The sequence below is a fragment of the Armigeres subalbatus genome, chromosome 3 (assembly GCF_024139115.2).
Source record: "Armigeres subalbatus isolate Guangzhou_Male chromosome 3, GZ_Asu_2, whole genome shotgun sequence".
In the NCBI taxonomy this organism is placed as follows: domain Eukaryota; kingdom Metazoa; phylum Arthropoda; class Insecta; order Diptera; family Culicidae; genus Armigeres; species Armigeres subalbatus.
In genome coordinates, this window is record NC_085141.1 from 316,292,440 (window position 1) to 316,312,485 (window position 20,046).

Here is a 20,046-nt window from a genome sequence, read left to right on the forward strand (position 1 = left end):
CATAAAGGTTATTGGTGATTAACGGTTATGTGTGTTTCCACATGCTATGCGAATTCAAATAGCCGTTATGTGGGAAATGCTATAGTCAAAATTTATGTGTGCCACACATAATGGATATGATTGGATTTTTGTCAGTGTAGTTTTGAAATATTGATTGCGCTTACTGACGCTGATGGTGAGTTCCTGGGTCACTATCGATGCGAATGTACACTGGGGATTTTCAAAACCAACCATTTCTGCCCATCTTACGTTCAGTGAATGTAAACTACCGTTAGGCTATGTCTCCACCTGCAATGCTCTACAATGCACAGTACATTAAAACTAGGGACGTTCCGATACTTCCGATATATCGGAATATCGATATTTTTGTTTCGAAATCCGATATTTTTGTATCGATATTTTGCTTTCAATATATCGGTCATATCGATATTTTTGCTTTCGATATCGATATATTGAATCAGAAGAAAGCAACACAAAAATAACAATTGCATTGTATTTTGTGAAAGAAAGAAAATGGATCTGAAATGTCGTATTTTTAATGGTTCAGATAATTTTTCTCGGTAGCGCGGGTGGTGTGAGGTGTGCGCTGCCATCACTAATAGTTTTGGCAACTCGAAACTTTGGATTGACGCGTCCTCGTGCAACATCTGTCATGCCGCTGGTCCTTGAATCCTTACGGGAATTAAATTAAATATTTGACGTCATAAATTGGATTAGATTTCTAGAATTGATATAAAGAATTGATGTAAATTAGGAAGAGATTTGTAGAATTGAGAATTTGAAAGAATTGGAAAACAAATGAAAAATTCTTTCCGAAATTCAAAAGAATGCCCCGTAGGAATTAAAGTAAATTTCCTTAAAATATTACTTCTATGATGAAATTTTTGAATTTAATTTGATTGAAATTTTTGTGCGAATTTTGAAGAATGTCGGGAACAATTTGAAGAGAATTTCCTGCCGAAATTCCAGGGAATTTCATGTGAATTAAAGAGACTTTTCTTTTTTAATTAAGAATATTCCAATGGACTCACCTGTGGAAATTCTGAATATTTAATTAAATTTAAAAAAAATCTTGCGTGGAAATACTGAAGAGAATCTTCTGTTGTTAAAAATCAGAATAACCGGAATAGAAATACAGAAAACATGTCAGTGGAATTTCAGCAAATTTCTCTAAACGTACCAACAACCAGCACACCAGGCTAAGGACATCATCAGCGTGCTTTCCCCAGTATTCAACAGCTACGTCCGACTGGTTTCCGGCCTCCTTCCTTCCACGCCAGCTGAAGCAGCTTGTGTCGAAGCCGGAATCTTCCCTTTCCGGCATAGAGTCCTTACGGCCATCTGCTGCAAGGCAGCTTCCTATGCTGCGGTGACATCAGGAGAGTACGGGATCCCTCTCCTCGACGAGGCTGACCGGGTCCTTAGAAGCGTGACCGGCACCGGTCTCGACACCAATGACGCGGGTCCACTGGCACGGAGCAAGAAGCAGATGGTCAATGCCTCCCGTCAAAATCAAAAACTCCATCGCCGCGCGCTTCCGGAGAGGCGACAACTCCGAGGAGCTAAGAAGGTCGGTCATCAAGCTCGTGGCCACTCGTTTCCGGAACCATACCGTACGATACACCGATGGTTCCGTGTCTAGCAGGGGGGCAGGTTTCGGTGTTTCCGGTATCAATCTAGCCAGGTCCGAGAGCCTACCGTCTCAGTGCAGCGTATTTTCCGCCGAAGCTGCAGCCATCTTCGTCGGTGCCACCCTTCCAGCAAACTAACCGATTGTGATCCTTACGGACTCGACCAGTGTGGTGGCTGCCCTCCAAAGCACCCGTGGATCCAAGGAATCCTTGCAGGTATGGCACCAGACACCTGTTTCGCCTCATTATGGTATTCCAGCTAGCAACCGGGATGCGCTAGCTGATGATGAAGCTAATACGGCTGCACTTTTTTGCTTCCTGAAGGATGCAGGTCTGTACTACGCGATATAGATCTGGACCTTTGCCTAAGGCGAACGGGCCTTCTTCGGATATAAGTCCCACCCCCTCAGTGAATCCCCTTTCAGTTCAGCTGAGGGGGCCTCAGCCTCCTTTTGTTCCCAGCCATTTTAATAACGACATCTGCCATGTCATCGAACCATTTTTACTACCTTTTTACCAAGGTTTCCCAAACGATACCCACGTTCGGGAAAAATAAGATCCCTTCCGAAAAATTTGGATTCTGAATTTTGCCAAACTCCCAAATGGCATTCGAACCTTCCCATTGAAAGGACTGAATTTAATAAAGGATCGTATAAGGCAGAAAATGGCTGATGAAATGGGAACATATATGGCAGTCCAATCTAAACCCCCATCCTTAGGCCAAATAGGCACTACCGGAGAACAGCGCACTCAGGATTTGAAACCTCACCAGGAGCCACTGGAAAGCAGTACTCGCAGGAGAGCAGAGCAGGACATCAACCGTCACAGGAAGAACCTACACCGGGAAAAGACCCCATCTACACCGGAACCCCCGCTTTTAACTCGGATTTTGTGTAGTGTTTTTATTTTATTTTTAATTGTCTCAACTGTGAATCTTTTTTATTTTCTTACCATTAACAAGTTTTTGAAGTGTTAGAATTAATTAGTCTTTAGTAATATTAAAATGTCAACTGGCGATGCCCTCGGTTGGCACGCAGGGTGGCCCCTCTGGCCGGCCCTTTCTTTAATGTAGCTCTGCTTCATCACCATCGGCGGGACCCAAGGTTAGCCCGCGATTGGTCAGAACTGGTGCAAATTGCACTACGATCCAAGTGAATAGTGGCTGGGATTTACCATCCATTCTCGAAGTGCACGTTTCAGCAGCTTGCAAATGTTGATTAATAACGGCGCCGGCCAAGTCCTTACAGTCAGTTGGGAAAGGGAGGGAATGTTAGTATGTGGTTATTGCTGCTACTAGAGACCGAGAATAACTCTGGCATCTCCACAATTACCACGGGCACCAAGCACTTTTTTCCAGTTTCACTTGCGAGCGCGGCACGCTTCGACCTTTCTCATTGCGGGAACGAATACAAAATGTGGGCTGGGTGATGCTTTTTTATTTCACCCGGTAAGGCATATAGGATGTCAATTGTAAAATGATTATCAAAACGTTGAAAAAAATTTTACCCGAAAATTGTTTGATTTTTCGGATTAGAAATTTGATTTATTTTTTGATTAGCAACACGAAAGTTCAATATATTTGAATAAAAAAAGGTTTGTTGTTAAGGAGCAAGTAGCATGTAGTTTTCCAAATTTTTAACTCTATGCATTTATTGCATTTTCAGTATATCACAGTTAAAAACATATTAAATGTATTTTAAAATACAGTTCCTATCTTCAGCATGTCGAAATAAAGTGATTTCACGCACACGTCCGTCTCCACCAGATGGCAGCAGCGCGGCTTCGTCAAGGCGAATTTAGCCGATATCAGCCTCCAGAGTGTCTACCCCCTGAACGATTGCCGATTGCCATTGTGATGGATGAGAGAGACTAGTGACTAGCCAACGCAAGGAACAAAGTTGCACCTTGCACCAACTCCTGTACTGACCTGACAAACCTAAAGTTGTCGAATTTTTCACTGCAGTCATGGGCGATTCAATCAGGCCACCCATGAGGACATTCAGCGATGGGACTGACAATCCAGATCAAAACAAAGTGTGTATTAGGGTGGTTCAAAAAATCAATTCTGCTCCACAGTGCTCATCTGATTCTTTATCGTGCTCTGAGTCTCCTCTGAAAATTTGAGCTCATTTGGAATACAGTCAAACCTCCATGAGTCGATGTTCTATGACTCGATATCGACTCATGGAAGCAAATTATCCCATATTAAAAAAAAATTTCTGGGTTACTGTGATGGTCCCTTGAAACAGATTTCCAAAGATTTTCTATTCCACATGTCGATATTTCCATGAGTCGATGGTCCCTTCAATATCGACTCATGGAGGTTTGACTGTAAAACTGATTTAGCACAAGCGATTTCAAGTTCGCATGCAAATTAGTATGGGGGAATTTATGTTTTCATTATACTGTTGATGACGCTTCCCCATTAAGCGTAGGTTGAAAGACAACCTACATAGCTAAAAGGAATACTCAACATATTTCACTCAGTGAAAACCGCATCTTAATTGATCGTTCCAATAATTAGTAATCGAATTTAATCTATACCATGGCTTTCTGGAGCTAATTGCATAACTCCTCAACAGGCAACATTGCTGCTCGTGGCGCGAAAGATAGTACACACAAATTCAGGCTACTATGTTGCACTGCACATTTCAGTGATGCCCTCAAAGAAGTTTAACGATCATGACTAAAGATTCACAACCTGTATTAAAATCGATTACTAATTACTGGGGCGATCAATCAACATGCGGTTTTCGTTGAGTGAAAGCTGTTGAGTATTCCTTTTAGCTATGTAGGTTTTCTTTTAACCTGCGCTTAATGCGGAAGCGTCATTTACAGTATACTGAAAAAATAAATTTCCCCATACTAATTTGCATGCAAACTTGAAATCGCTTGTGCTAAATCAGTTTGAATCCAAATGAGCTCAAATTTTCAGAGGACACTCAGAGCACGATAAAGAATCAGATGAGCACTGTGGAGCAAAATCGATTTTTTGAACCATCCTAGTGTGTATGCAGTTGAAGGCAACTGATTACTGGTGTATATCGCGCTTAACTATTTTCTTTGGATCGTTGTGTCAGTCCAATTAATATCTGTCAAAATATCAAGGGAAAAAAAATCGTCAACTGATCGTAGCTGTCTTGTGGATTGCCTTATAGGCCTTTTCATGTGACACTGCCGAGACTGAACTTGTTAACAACCGCTGAACAGGCCGCGCTATCCCGAAGCTGTCACTATTATAGATGAACAGACATTTGACGGGAAGATCAGCTGACTTTAAACGTCTCGTGAAAAGACCTTTACCATGTGGTTGAAAGTCGTTCCGTCGATTGACATTTCGTTGAATGGATACTACGTTGAAGGGACATTAGGTCGAATGGCTATTTGGTTCAAATTAAATTTTAGATTAATCATAAACGAATTATGATTGGAAGTGAATTTACTGAATACTGAACTAATCACTAATTGTGTAAATGTTTAGTGGAAGAAATGGTATCCGCGGAAAGAATAAAAAAAATCTGCAATTTACTTTCGACGAATTGTCCATTAGACCAAATGTATCTTCTACTGAACATGTCAATGTCATTCGACAAAATGTCGCAAAACCGTTCCGATGAACTATTCTGAATTTCCTCCATAAATCACTTCGAAATTTCCTTCAGGAATTCCTCGGAAGAACATGCAGAAGTTTCTTTGGAAATTCATACTGAAATTTTGTCTTAGAAAATTCTCCATAGAGTCTTTTCGTATTTCCTCCAGAAATTCCTAATGGAATTCTTTCGGACACTCGTCCGAAAACACTTCCGAAAATAACTCCAAGAAGTACTTCAGAATATTTCTCCAATTTTATTTGGAAAACTCCTTAAAAAGTTTCTGATTCAGAAAGATCTTTGGAAGTTTCTTCAAGAATTCCTGAGGAAATTCATCAGGAAATAATTCCAAAAATTTCGATAACCTTTGATTGATTTATCCTCGATTTGAATGATCAAGGTAGGAATTTTTCATCACACAGCGTACAACAGTAGCCGTAATCCATTTCGGACCTAATTCTACTAAACCGTGTTAATCGGTTGACATCAATCTGTTATCCGGTTGATGAATGGAAAGGTCTTTCTGTGCGTTTAGTAGCCCGATTATGACGCGACCCGTCAATTTGATCTATCGAGGCCACCGGCAAAACCTTCCGCCCAGAGAGAAAGAGTCCAAATGAATTCCGTGAAACGCAAAACTTTGTGCGCATTCCCCGGTAGAATCTAATCATCCCAATCAATCTTGGTTGTCGGCTGCATGCTTGGCAATGTTTACAAGAATTACGCGTCCCACCATCATCACCAGAGCTTGGTGGTTTTTGGGGTTTTCAGCGAACGGGGTGCGGCGCGAGGGACCGAACATCAACGAAACGATTACCAAATTACGTTCAGCAGTACAAAACAACACCGAATGAATTCCGGTGGCAAAAGGGAAGTCATTCAGTCTCACAGTCACCCAGTAACAACATCGGGCCAGGCCCATCCATCATCCGTTGACGGTGTTTTATCACGCTTGCGGCGAGCGCGCGCGCGAAAGTTCGCCAGAAATCGGACCAAAGCCAACAGTGCGAATGACATCACACCTTCTGGTGTGTTGTAAGCTTTGACGGGAATTCCATATTTCATTTAAACGATGAGCAACAATAGATCGATATTTTTCATGCAGGAAACGGCATTCCTCGAAATGCATTCAACCCAAAACACAATTCTAGGTTTTCAATTTTCTAAGTACCGAGAAGACTTGGTTCGGTTCTCGCATCATCATCAGTACTAGGAAAAAGCTATTCTAAATAGATTGCTAACAACATTTACTAAGGTTAACGAACATTATGAATCGTAGGGATACAAATTGCTTGCATCTGTGAGATCTTAGCCTTTTGCATATATCCAATTGCAATGCTATACAGATTCGTAGGAATTGCGGCGTCATGATTTTCTTTTATTGTAGAACTGTAGTACTTGGAATAGTGATGTAACAGAGTAGCATCAACAGAAATCTGAAAACGAATTAGGGAGGGTATGAACATGTTTTATTATTTGTTCACCATAAAGTTCCTGACAAGATTGGCAACTAAACTGTTTTGAAAATAATAAACTACAGCTTGGTAACTTGAATAAACTGCGAACTACCGATCCATGTCTGCGCTTGGTTGGCTAGATTTATATCTCCTGACTAATCATAAGAACAGTTTACAGTCCTACCTTTGATTGCCATTTATTCTTTGGCTCGCAGTCTACGCATTACTTTGCTCTGCTAAGTAGGTATTTCCGCAAACGCACAACGCAAAAAAAAGTAACTGGCCAGATAGATAGTTGTCATTTTTGTCACCGCATCTTTAGCAAGTGTGAAGAGAACCGTTTAGTGATCATAAACGGGAACCAATTATCAATAGGGTGTGACGATTTTTTTTCAGTTTTTTTGTATTTATTTGATAACAAATGTGCATTCAATATAACAAGTTTTATTCCAGAAAAGAAACATTAATTTTAATCTCCCTCTCGACCTCAATCGACGATACACTCAAACCACAGTTGAAGCCATCCGGCAGTGCCGTCCGTGGTCTTTCCAGATTCAGTGGGTCGATGAGTGTGTCGTATCTACCCATCATGCTTTACGGTTTCCAATTGTGTGTGAAAAATTTACTTTTATTACAATTTAATTATATCATCTTGATCATCGTTTAGCGTTGGTCAGCCGTTCGGTTGATCGAATAGCAGAGACCAAACTTGTTCTGTGTCCGCGATCACGCTTCTTCTGTACCGTTTGTTTGCGACTTTGTTTGTTATAGGGTTTTGGCATTCAGTACTACCGAAGAAACCAATTTCCGTCACAAATTGTTTTAAATTTGAACAATGTTTTATTCGAAATGCTTCAAGCCAATATTTTATAACACGAGATTTCGGTGCATCTAGTTCTGACACAATTTCAATATTAAGTATATAAATGTTTTACCATTGCGTAAATTTTCTATTTAATAAATTTCCGTAACAATAAACCATAAAAACGATGTAATAATTGATATGAGGCAGCTCTAATGAATAAACTGAAATGCCGAAATAGCCATTCTCTCTACTGCGTTATCGGTCGATTGTTTCAAGTGGCAAATGTTTTTTTTTGCAACAGCGAAGGAATGAAAATGACCCACAAGACCTACGGCGGTGGAGACAAACGGATGATAAGGGCAGAAGAACGCAATCACCTTCAATACAATAAATTCTCGAAATAACGAAGCAGCTTTGATTTATACTCCACTGGTCTCTAATTGGAGTCATAAATAGTTGTCTTTACCGGGCAGAGTAAGAGTGAGTGTGATAAGAACTCGAGAACTGTTAGAACAAAAAATTCAACTCGTTTGGTTGAGTGCGGAACAGGGCCGGTCTTGATCGCAAACAAGATGAGTTCAATGGAATATGAAGCAAGAATGTTGCATCTATATAATGCGGCAATGAATATTGTTACTAAATGAGCATGAGCATGAGCATGAGCATGAGCATGAGCATGAGCAGGATGACCATACAATTCGTAGTTGCTACTCCGTGATTGACCAGAACGATCGAAGTTGCACAAGGAACCAATAGATGGAGACTGGGATTGGTTTCACATCATCAATGTGCACAATGCGAGGGTTCTGTTATTCAAAGAGTCAATAACGGCGCCGGCCACGTCCTTATGGTCATCGGGGAAGGGAAGGAATATTTGTGTGACATTCGTTGTTACTAGAGACCGAGAACACCTCTGCATCTCCACGAATGTCTCAGGAGTTGGATGTTGTTGGTAAGGAAGGGTAAGGATAAAAGTAACATAGGTCTGGATTCACATTGGTATGTGATATGATTTATGAAACTGTGGACAATAAATTTACAGACACTACTAAAACATACATAGAATTATTAAGATACAGTTTTAATTAGTATAGAAACGAACATTAGCTCATTTCTTGTTCTAGCATTGCTAGAACTTATGATAGATATCATAGTTTGATTACAGCTTACACTACGTAAGAAATATAAAGCGGAGAGGAAGAAACATTAAACAAATGAAATAATATATGAAACATGTAGAGTATTGGGTTCATTACCAATAACATGTTCCCATATCAATCATACATATTTGTAAAATGAGCGATGTAGTCGCAATATGTGTCGTTTTATTATTGAAACGATTAAAAAAGAAAGATAAAGGTTTCCATTTAGCCTTGCGGGCAAATGCAGGGGATAACCATTCCGTAGATTGCAAGTTCGATTGTCGATCCCGGTCTAGCATGTTTTCGGGTGGGAAACATTCTCGACACCCTGGAATAAATGTATCTTGTGTGGCAAGCATAATGCATATACTAATAAGTTGAAAAACATGCCAAGCTCTAGTTGAAATGTAGAGCCATTTAGAGGAAAACAAAACAGTTTTTGATGGTGATTGATATGGGTACATGAGATTAATTCAAGGAGCAGTAAACCTATAAACGGTGAGAGAAATGAAACCGGAGAGAGATCGTGTAGAAATATTTTTATAAATATGTTCCAGTATTCTGTATGGTCTATAATTATTAGTGGTTAAGATAAGTGTGTAATTGTTTGACATTGTTGAGTAAAAATTTGACAAAATTCAAATCGCTATACGTATTTAGTATTTCTATTGTGTGTATTTGTTGAAAAATAGCTAATACAAAAACTGATACCGAATGATATCAAAATGTTTCAATATTTACAACTATCTCAATTCCCAATGACGTATGTGTTACAGATCTTGCTAATTTTTCCATAAGCACTTCACTGTTCAAAGCCACAGAGAAGATTTCTTTGATTGACTGTACCTACGAATCGACTAATTGAAAGGCTATGGAATTTATTGGCGTGTTGAGAGATGAATACAGCAGAAAAGACTTTAGTTGTGGTAGAAGCAAAAACAAGTAAACAGAAAGAACACCTCTTTCGATACGAAAATTATTTCAAGATTTTTGGTGGAATGTAATTACTTGTCATGGTCTGCACTCCACCCAACTCCCTCACCCCACTGCACCCCGACAGACACGTACCCCGACCCCAACAGCAGGGCCGCCTCCAGCGTCCCGCACTCGACTCGACTTCGTACTTGAAGTCGAATCAAGCACGAGACACCGAAGACGGCCCCACTGCTGAGGCCGAAACACGCATCCGCCAAACACACTATAAAGTAGCGGAACCAAATGGAAAAGAACAAGCTTGTCCTATGACCTCTTTCGATCCCACCACCCTCTACCTACCCTGCCCACTACCCTCTAGAGCCTACAAAGGAAAACAACATGAAACACGCTCACCAAATTAATCTTTCGCCTTGCAGTTCGAAGCCTGCAGGAACAGCACTTTAAATATAGTTCACCATTTGTATTTAAAAACACACACGCGCTTCAGGTTTCATACATTTCGCGATCGTTATTAATACCCACGAAATCCACTAAACACAATAGAAAAAAATCACCATCAATAGAACACAGAATCGGCTGGGTGGCGTAGCCCGATTCACCACCCGCCGAAGCTTGCAAAATGCCGAAAAAACGAGACAAACCGACACGAAAATAAAATTACGTGCGTCCACAACCATGGCACACTCGGATCCAGGTCCGTGCTCATATAATGCGGCAATGAATATTGTTACTAAATACTAGCTTCACTTGGTTTTTCAATTGTATTGATCAATTGATGATGAAATTATTACTCAACTTAATGTAATTTCTTATTGAATTCTACATGATTTTACGATTAAAACTGCCAACGCGTTTCAGGAAACTGAACACCTATTCTATTATTATAATTTTTATCTATTTGCTAGTGTCAACAACCAAATGATCCTGGAAAACTTTCTTATGAAGAAGTCTTAGGTGGAATTCCAAAACTTGCTTTTAGAAATCCAGGATTTTTTTTTTAAATTACTTTGAGTATTATCCCAAAGTTCGACCAGAATTTCCTTCCGGTGATTCTCCAAGAATTTATAAAGAATTTTCTTCGGGAATTACTTCAGGAGTTCTCTTTGGAATCCCTTCTGAAATTATTCGTGCATTGTTTTGGAGTAATATAAAAATTACCCATTTTATAAAAAATGTGAATAAAATATTCCCTTATATTGCGGAATAGAACCCTCCTTAGCCGTGCGGTAAGTGCGCGGCTACAAAGCAAGACCATGCTGAGAGTGGCTGTGTTCGATTCCCGGTGCCAGTCTAGACAATTTTCGGATTGGAAATTATCTCGACTTTATTGGGCATAAAAGTATCATCGTGTTAGCCTTATGATATACGAATGCAGAAATGGTTATCATGGTTAATAGAGTGGGGCGTCATGGTCATTTTTTCAAATCAATGGTTTTTTGAAGCCATTCTGGGTCCTGAACAACTGTGCAGAATTTGGGACCGATTGGTTGCTTCCTCGCTTCCCGCATCGCGTTTGAAGTTTGTATGGAAATTAATATGGGAGAACGCATATTTTTACATTTCTACTACTAGAGGTTTCAGTTCAACGTGAACCAAGTGGCACATTGCGTTAAAGTATAACCCAAAGGATGCCGAAAAACTTTGCTAAAGAAGGCACGCTGCTGGAACGTTCACGAAAAAAGTTATAACGTTTCGAAGATTGAGTGATCAAACCATATGCAAAAAATCGTTTATTCTGCCAGCACTGCCGAACTACGTAGACCAATAATTTAACTGAGTGTTATTTCAAAATAAATGATCTTATAGGGCTTTAGAGCTTATGGGAGCTATCCGGGATCATTTCACAAAGCAAAAAATCTGACAAGAAGGAAGATGGGTTTTACCCTTCGATATCCATAGGTCGTCCGCTAGTGCTGGCAGAAACATTGATTTCTTGCATATGGTTTGAACAATCAATTTTCGAAACGTTATAACATTTTTTTTAGACCTTCCAGCTACGTACCTTCTTCGGCAAAGTCTTTTGGCATCTTCCAGACTATATGCTAACGTATTGAGTCACGTGATTGATGATAAATTGGAGCTGCTAATAGCAAAAATGTGAAAAAGTAAGTTTTCCCATACTAATATCCATGTAAATTTAAATCGCGATGCGGCATGCGAGGTCGCAACCAATCGAGCCCATATTTTGCACAGTTGATTGGGGTCCCAAAACGATTCAGAAAAACCTTGATCTCATTTGATCGGACGAAGTTTGCGTTTTTCCATACAACTGCGCCCCACTCTAATGGTTGCAGTTAATAACTGTGGAAGTGCTAATTGAACACTAAGCTGCGAGGCGGCAATGCCCCAGTGGGGAATGTAATGTCAATGAAGAAGAAGAAGATATTGCTGAATATTGACATAAAATGCTCCACAAAATTGTGGCGCAGCTTTTTTAATCAATTTTGCTATATAAACTTTTCCTGTAGCTTTACAGCTCATTTATTAAAAGCAATTTTATTTACTAGGATTCGGACATCCCTCAAAAAACAATATTTTTGATCTGCTTATTTTATTTTTTATTTTTCACGACTGGCACATTTTGAAGGCTTTTGGGGCTTTTCAAAACGCGTGTTTGGCTATAAGAATATTGTATGTATCTTTATCCGTTATCGAGTTATATAAATTTATTTAAAAAATATGACATTAGTAAAATTGGTAAAACTTAAAATAAAAAAAAATAAGTTACTCCAAAGGAATTCCGGAAGGAACTTCCGGAGGAATTCCGGAAGGAACTTCCGGAGGAATTCTCGAAGAAACTTCCGGAGGAATTCCCGAAGGAACTTCCGGAGGAATTCCCGAAGGAACTTCCGGAGGAATTCCCGAAGGAACTTCCGGAGAAATTTTCGAAGGAACTTCCGGAGAAATTTTCGAAGGAACTTCCGGAGAAATTCCCGAAGGAATTTTGGGAGGAATTCACGAAGGAACTTCCGGAGGAATTCCCGAAAGAACTTCCGGAGGAATTCCCGAAGGAACTTCCGGAGAAATTCCCGAAGGAACTTCCGGAGGAATTCCCGAAGGAACTTCCGGAGGAATTCCCGAAGGAACTTCCGGAGGAATTCCCGAAGGAACTTCCGGAGGAATTTTCGAAGGAACTTCCGGAGGAATTCGAAGGAACTTCCGGAGGAATTCTAGAAGGAACTTCCGGAGGAATTCGAAGGAACTTCCGGAGGAATTTGAAGGAACTTCCGGAGGAATTCGAAGGAACTTCCGGAGGAATTCCGAAGGAACTTCCGGAGGAATTCGAAGGAACTTCGGAGGAATTTCGAAGGAACTTCGGAGGAATTCGAAGGAACTTCCGGAGGAATTCGAAGGAACTTCCGGAGGAATTCCCGAAGGAACTTCCGGAGGAATTCTGAAGGAACTTCGGAGGAATTCGAAGGAACTTCCGGAGGAATTCTGAAGGAACTTCCGGAGGAATTCTGAAGGAACTTCCGGAGGAATTCCCGAAGGAACTTCCGGAGGAATTCGAAGGAACTTCCGGAGGAATTCTGAAGGAACTTCCGGAGGAATTCGAAGGAACTTCCGGAGGAATTCCAGAAGGAACTTCCGGAGGAATTTCGAAGGAACTTCCGGAGAAATTCGAAGGAACTTCCGGAGGAATTCCCGAAGGAACTTCCGGAGGAATTCTCGAAGAAACTTCCGGAGGAATTCCCAAAGGAACTTCCGGAGGAATTCCCGAAGGAACTTCCGGAGGAATTCCCGAAGGAACTTCCGGAGGAATTCCCGAAGGAACTTCCGGAGAAATTTTCGAAGGAACTTCCGGAGAAATTTTCGAAGGAACTTCCGGAGAAATTCCCGAAGGAATTTTGGGAGGAATTCTCGAAGGAACTTCCGGAGGAATTCCCGAAAGAACTTCCGGAGGAATTCCCGAAGGAACTTCCGGAGAAATTCCCGAAGGAACTTCCGGAGGAATTCCCGAAGGGGATTTCGGAGGAAGTCACGAAGGATCTTCCGGAGGAATTCTCGAAGGAACTTCCGGAGGAATTCCCGAAGGAACTTCCGGAGGAATTCCGAAGGAACTTCCGGAGGAATTCCCGAAGGAACTTCCGAGGAATTCTGAAGGAACTTCCGGAGGAATTCGAAGGAACTTCCGGAGGAATTCTGAAGGAACTTCCGGAGGAATTCGAAGGAACTTCCGGAGGAATTCCTGGGGAACTTCCGGAGGAATTTCGAAGGAGCTTCCGGAGGAATTCCTGAAGGAACTTCCGGAGGAATTCGAAGGAACTTCCGGAGGAATTCCTGAAGTAACTTCCGGAGGAATTCCTGAAGGAACTTCCGGAGGAATTCAGAAGGAACTTCCGGAGGAATTCGAAGGAACTTCCGGAGGAATTCTGAAGGAACTTCCGGAGGAATTCTGAAGGAACTTCGGAGGAATTGAAGGAACTTCCGGAGGAATTCGAAGGAACTTCCGGAGGAATTTTGAAGGAACTTCCGGAGGAATTCCCTGGGAACTTCCGGAGGAATTCGAAGGAGCTTCCGGAGGAATTCCCGAAGGAACTTCCGGAGGAATTCCCGAAGGAACTTCCGGAGGAATTCCCGAAGGAACTTCCGGAGGAATTCCCGAAGGAACTTCCGGAGGAATTCCCGAAGTAACTTCCGGAGGAATTCCCGAAGGAACTTCCGGAGGAATTCCCGAAGGAACCGAAGGAATTTCCGGAGGAATTCCTTTAGTAACTTCCAGAGGAATTCCTGGAGGAAGTTCCGGAGGAATTCCTGGAGGAGCTTCCGGAGGAATTCCTGGAGGAACTTCCGGAGGAATTCCTGGAGGAACTTCTGGAGGAATTCCTGGAGGAACTTCCGGAGGAATTCCTGGAGGAACTTCCGGAGGAATTCCTGGAGGAACTTCCGGAGGAATTCCTGGAGGAACTTCCGGAGGAATTCCTATAGAAACTTCCGGTAGATTCACGAAGGAACTTCCGGAGGAATTCCCGAAAGAACTTCCGGAGGAATTCCCGAAGGAACTTCCGGAGAAATTCCCGAAGGAACTTCCGGAGGAATTCCCGAAGGAACTTCCGGAGGAATTCCCGAAGGAACTTCCGGGGGAATTCCTGAAGGAACTTTCAGGGAAATTCCTGAAGGAGTTTCCGGGGGAATTTCTGGATGAACTTCCGGGGGAATTCATGAGGGAGCTTCTGGAGGAATTCCTGAAGGAACTTCCTGGGGAGCTGCTGAAGGAACTTCCGGAGGAATTCGAAGTAACTTCCGAGGAATTTCGAAGGAACTTCGGAGGAATTCCCGAAGGAACTTCCGGAGGAATTCCGAAGGAACTTCCGGAGGAATTCTGAAGGAACTTCCGGAGGAATTCCTGAAGGAACTTCCGGAGGAATTTCGAAGGAACTTCGGAGGAATTTCGAAGGAACTTCCGGAGGAATTTCGAAGGAACTTCGGAGGAATTCGAAGGAACTTCCGGAGGAATTCCTGAAGGAACTTCCGGAGGAATTCGAAGGAACTTCCGGAGGAATTCGAAGGAACTTCCGGAGGAATTCTGAAGGAACTTCGGAGGAATTTCGAAGGAACTTCCGGAGGAATTCTGGGAACTTCCGGAGGAATTCTGAAGGAGCTTCCGGAGGAATTCCTGAAGGAACTTCCGGAGGAATTCGAAGGAACTTCCGGAGGAATTCCGAAGGAACTTCCGGAGGAATTCCGAAGTAACTTCGGAGGAATTCCCGAAGGAACTTCCGGAGGAATTCCCGAAGGAACCGAAGGAATTTCCGGAGGAATTCCTTTAGTAACTTCCAGAGGAATTCCTGGAGGAAGTTCCGGAGGAATTCCTGGAGGAGCTTCCGGAGGAATTCCTGGAGGAACTTCCGGAGGAATTCCTGGAGGAACTTCTGGAGGAATTCCTGGAGGAACTTCCGGAGGAATTCCTGGAGGAACTTCCGGAGGAATTCCTGGAGGAGCTTCCGGAGGAATTCCTGGAGGAACTTCCGGAGGAATTCCTGGAGGAACTTCTGGAGGAATTCCTGGCGGAACTTCCAGAGGAATACCTGAGGGCATTTACTTTATATGTCTTCTTTGTCTTATGTATCTTCTTTGTCTTATTTTTCTTGTTTGTCTCATTTGTCTTATTTATCTTATTTGTCCAATTTTCTTATGTGTCTTATTTGTCTTATTTGTCTTATTTGTCTCATTTGGCTTATTTGTCTTATTTGTCTTATTTGTCTTATTTGTCTTATTTGTCTTATTTGTCTTATTTGTCTTATTTGTCTTATTTGTCTTATTTGTCTTATTTGTCTTATTTGTCTTATTTGTCTTATTTGTCTTATTTGTCTTATTTGTCTTATTTGTCTTATTTGTCTTATTTGTCTTATTTGTCTTATTTGTCTTATTTGTCTTATTTGTCTTATTTGTCTTATTTGTCTTATTTGTCTTATTTGTCTTGTTTGTCTTATTTGTCTTATTTGTCTTATTTGTCTTATTTGTCTTATTTGTTTTATTTGTCTTATTTGTCTTATTTGTCTTTATTTGTCTTATTTGTCTTATTTGTCTTATTTGTCTTATTTGTCTTTATTTGTCTTATTTGTCTTATTTGTCTTATTTGTCTTATTTGTCTTTATTTGTCTTATTTGTCTTATTTGTCTTATTTGTCTTATTTGTCTTATTTGTCTTATTTGTCTTATTTGTCTTATTTGTCTTATTTGTCTTATTTGTCTTATTTGTCTTATTTGTCTTATTTGTCTTATTTGTCTTATTTGTCTTATTTGTCTTATTTGTCTTATTTGTCTTATTTGTCTTATTTGTCTTATTTGTCTTATTTGTCTTATTTGTCTTATTTGTCTTATTTGTCTTATTTGTCTTATTTGTCTTATTTGTCTTATTTGTCTTATTTGTCTTATCCAAATCCTCTTTCCCAAATCCTTTTAAAAGCTTGTGGAAACCTTGTACAGAAATTCTCTCACGATATTTTCTAATGTAGTTCTAAAAACAGCTCATGTTTTCATTTTCCAAAAACAGCTGGAGTTTGTTTATTTTGGTCTCCTCATTGTGTGATTGGTCGGCGCTGCTGCTGTTCTCTCGCCGAACCACTGCATGAGTGATAATTTTTTCCCCATTGTTGCCAATTCCTTTTGTTCTACGTTTACGGCAAATTCCAAAGCAATTGTAAACTGCATAATGATGAAATAACTTTGGCGCTCTGAATTGGGTAATTTTCTCTCTCAGAGAGTGCTACCACGTGCTTTTTTACCGGAAAACCCTTCCCTCCCGGAATATAGGCAATTAACTTTGATTGAACTGAACCTAAGTTGCGTGCTCTTGCCTCCTTTCGCGTATACCATAGAAGTATTCCACGCAAAATCCTGTCTCATTATTTTGTATTGAAAATTGGCAAGATCGTACTATGGGCTTGGAAGTTATAGCCAAAATACAACTGTTTTAAACCAAAAACGCACAAAAACAGTTGAACCCACTTTTTGGGCACTTATACTTCACCGATTTGCTCACAACAAGTTGCATTGGACTGAAAATCCGGTCTTACTATTTCTTACGCGTTTCTCAATTTTGACATCTAGAAGTGAGAAACGAGGAGTGAGAAGTGAGACGTCTCATTTCTCTTTCCTCATTTCTCACTTCTCGCTGTGAAAAGTTAGTAGTGCGAAGTGGATAGGGAGTCGTCTCACTACTCACTTCGCGCTTCTCACTTTTTACAGTGAGAAGGGAAAAATGATAAGTAACAAGTGAGACGTCTCTCTTCTTATTCCTAATTTCTTACTATTCAAATGAACTATTCGGCCAAATGACCCTTTCGGCCTAATGACCCTTCCGGCTAAATGACCCTTTCGGCCAAATGCCCATTCGGCCAAACGATCCTTTCGGCCAAACGACCCTTACGGCCAAATGACCTTTAAGGCCAAACGACCCTTACGGTCAAACGAAAGGTGGAAATCTATGTCCGCTTCTATCGGCAAGTTTTTGATATCATCCAGTGTTCGTAATACTCACTCAATCTCAGGAACCCGGAATGGCATTCACGAAAACTTCCAGGGGGAAATTGCTTTCAGGAGAGTGATAACCATTTTTCGCTCACTTCGATTGCTGCGGAAAGTTAATTTACACGTTTTCTTCCATATCCTAGCTTTTTCAGTGCCATCAGCAAACGATCTCTCGTGGAACAAATAACATGGTACCTACATGCAGATATCATGACTAGACTGAGCGCGTCCCTATGACTATTATTGTTAATATTCTGGGTTCGAGTCCCACCGTGGCTGATTTTTTTTAAATTGTGAGTGAGAGGTAAAAGTGATGAAAGGAAAAATAATTTCATAGGCACGATTTTCGTTTAGCTATTCATGATTATCAAAATAAACAAAAACATTGAGGAATATGAGTGAATTTCAAGGAGTAAATTCTGTTAAAAAACCTATCACCCTTACCTTGGAAGACCAAGGCAAGCTCCAGAGAAAATATTGGTGGGTGATTGATGTTCCTGGGTCTGAAAAACGCTTGCTTTGGTCTCATCGAAATCGAAACGATTCATTGGTCTTCCACGCTGCCACCTTCCGGAATATCTGCAGCACACGTCTCCAGTTCTTCAACGAAGGACCGTTTCACCGTGGCATTTTCCAGTCGGCGTGTGTTGTACCGTCGTCCAACTCTCTCCTATTGCCGACGAATCCCCGCAGGCGTATTTCGCCGATGAGGCGGTGATGATCAGACGCGATAACGGTACTACGTTTATTCCGTACATCAAGAAGGCTCCGTTTTCATTTTCGGCTGATGCAGATGTGGTCGATTTGATTTTCTGTAAAGCCTTGTGAACCGGTCGATGAGGGAAGCGCGATCCCCCGATCACCATGTCATTATTACCACAGAATTCTGCGAACAGCTCTCCGTTTTCACTCATTTCTCCGAGGCCATGGCGTCCCATAATGCGCTCATGGTTCGAGTTGTCGGATCCGATCTTCGCATTGAAGTCGCCCAAACAGATCTTGATATCACCCTTCGGAATTCTATCTACGACGGCATTGAGTTGACTGTAGAAGTTCTCTTTGTCTTGCAGATCTGTTGGCGCATATCATTGGATTATAGTAAGGTTTCGGACCCGTGTTTTAAGTCTGGCAACGATTATCCTTTCACCTATAGGTTCCCACTTAATAAGCGCAGAATGTACCTGATCGCTTAGTAGGAAGCCCTTTAGAATACTTTCCTAGAAATAAAGTGAAAAGCAATCCGGATTTTCTCAACTAGCTTCGATCGAAGCTCACTAGGGAATATGGAAAGCAGTTCACTCGTTGTACGTCACTCTATTTTATTTTATTAAATAATAATCTGAGTGCGACTCTGTGCACAACTAGATAACTTAAATAGAATCCATGTATGAATACACTCTCTTGGAAGCAGGAAAATACTTGATCACAATCTGACGAACGTATATCAAATTATGGTACGCTGCAATAGAAATAGACATGATAGAAAACAAAACACTCTTAGCATTGCTGGAATATTTCCCCGCAGAATTCCTTCCAACTAGCAGCCTAGCTCGAATCGTTTTATTGTTTTATCAACACCCAATAAGTTATAGCACTGCCATAAAATAAAACATTCTCGCATGGTTGATTGAAATCTATTTCTCATCATGCTCAATTGGTACAAAGTATCGCAAAACCAATACGTAAAATTAATATACTTCCAAAGTCTCACTTCTGAGTTCTGAAAGCCCTTAAGTGCTCGTAAAATGTAACTTGAAACTATCATATTTTCATAAGGTTTACAACCGTCATCCTTCTTGCTGCCTTCGCTTAGAACACCTATGAAATGGTGTGGACCTAGCTGCCACATTTTGCTTTTACGGCCTTTTTTCAATTGACAGTCCCTTTTACATGGACTGAATTGAAAGAACAATCGATTCCTAAAATTCGTCTAATTCTTTGTCACCACCATGTTCGACAAAGATTGTGCTCGATTCGCCGCCGGTCCAGTGGTGTTTTGTGCGACATTTTATTAACAGCCGCCACCGCGACGACGATTGGGTCGTATAATAATCGGGCGCTGTTTTGTGGCTGATGGCCGGCGGAGGAACGGCAGTAACGTTGTCAAATACAAGCTGCCTTTACTCAGTCATCCGAATGCTGGTTGCTGTAAAGTATTTATAAAATATGATTGTGGCAATGGTAGACGTACGTTTATCTGCTTAAATAGCTGCTAGTAGGAAAGAGCCTCTTCGATCAACCACCGGGGCCCCGAGCAAGCGACCAGAGCGAGCGCCAACCGACTACGAGTAATGGCGGTTTAGTCAGCTAACTTCTGTTATTATGTCGTAAATTTTGAATTATGGGCGTGAAAAGCTAAATAAATTTATCGCTAATTGCAGTGCGCCTGACCCAGAGCACGCCGCGAATCACGCCGAAGATGGAGATAGGCCAACTTTGTTTTCGGTGTTTGTTCTATTGGAGTTGAACGGAGTTATCTTTTTGCGAGTCGTATCTGGTGATAGGGCAGTTA

At 41.2% G+C, this 20,046-nt stretch overlaps 1 protein-coding gene across 10 annotated transcripts in view; it reads left to right on the forward strand.

Annotated features, from left to right (window-relative positions):
- Positions 1-20,046, forward strand: part of LOC134225387 (uncharacterized) — a 412,267-nt gene that overhangs the window by 282,346 nt on the left and 109,875 nt on the right. The window lies entirely within an intron of this gene.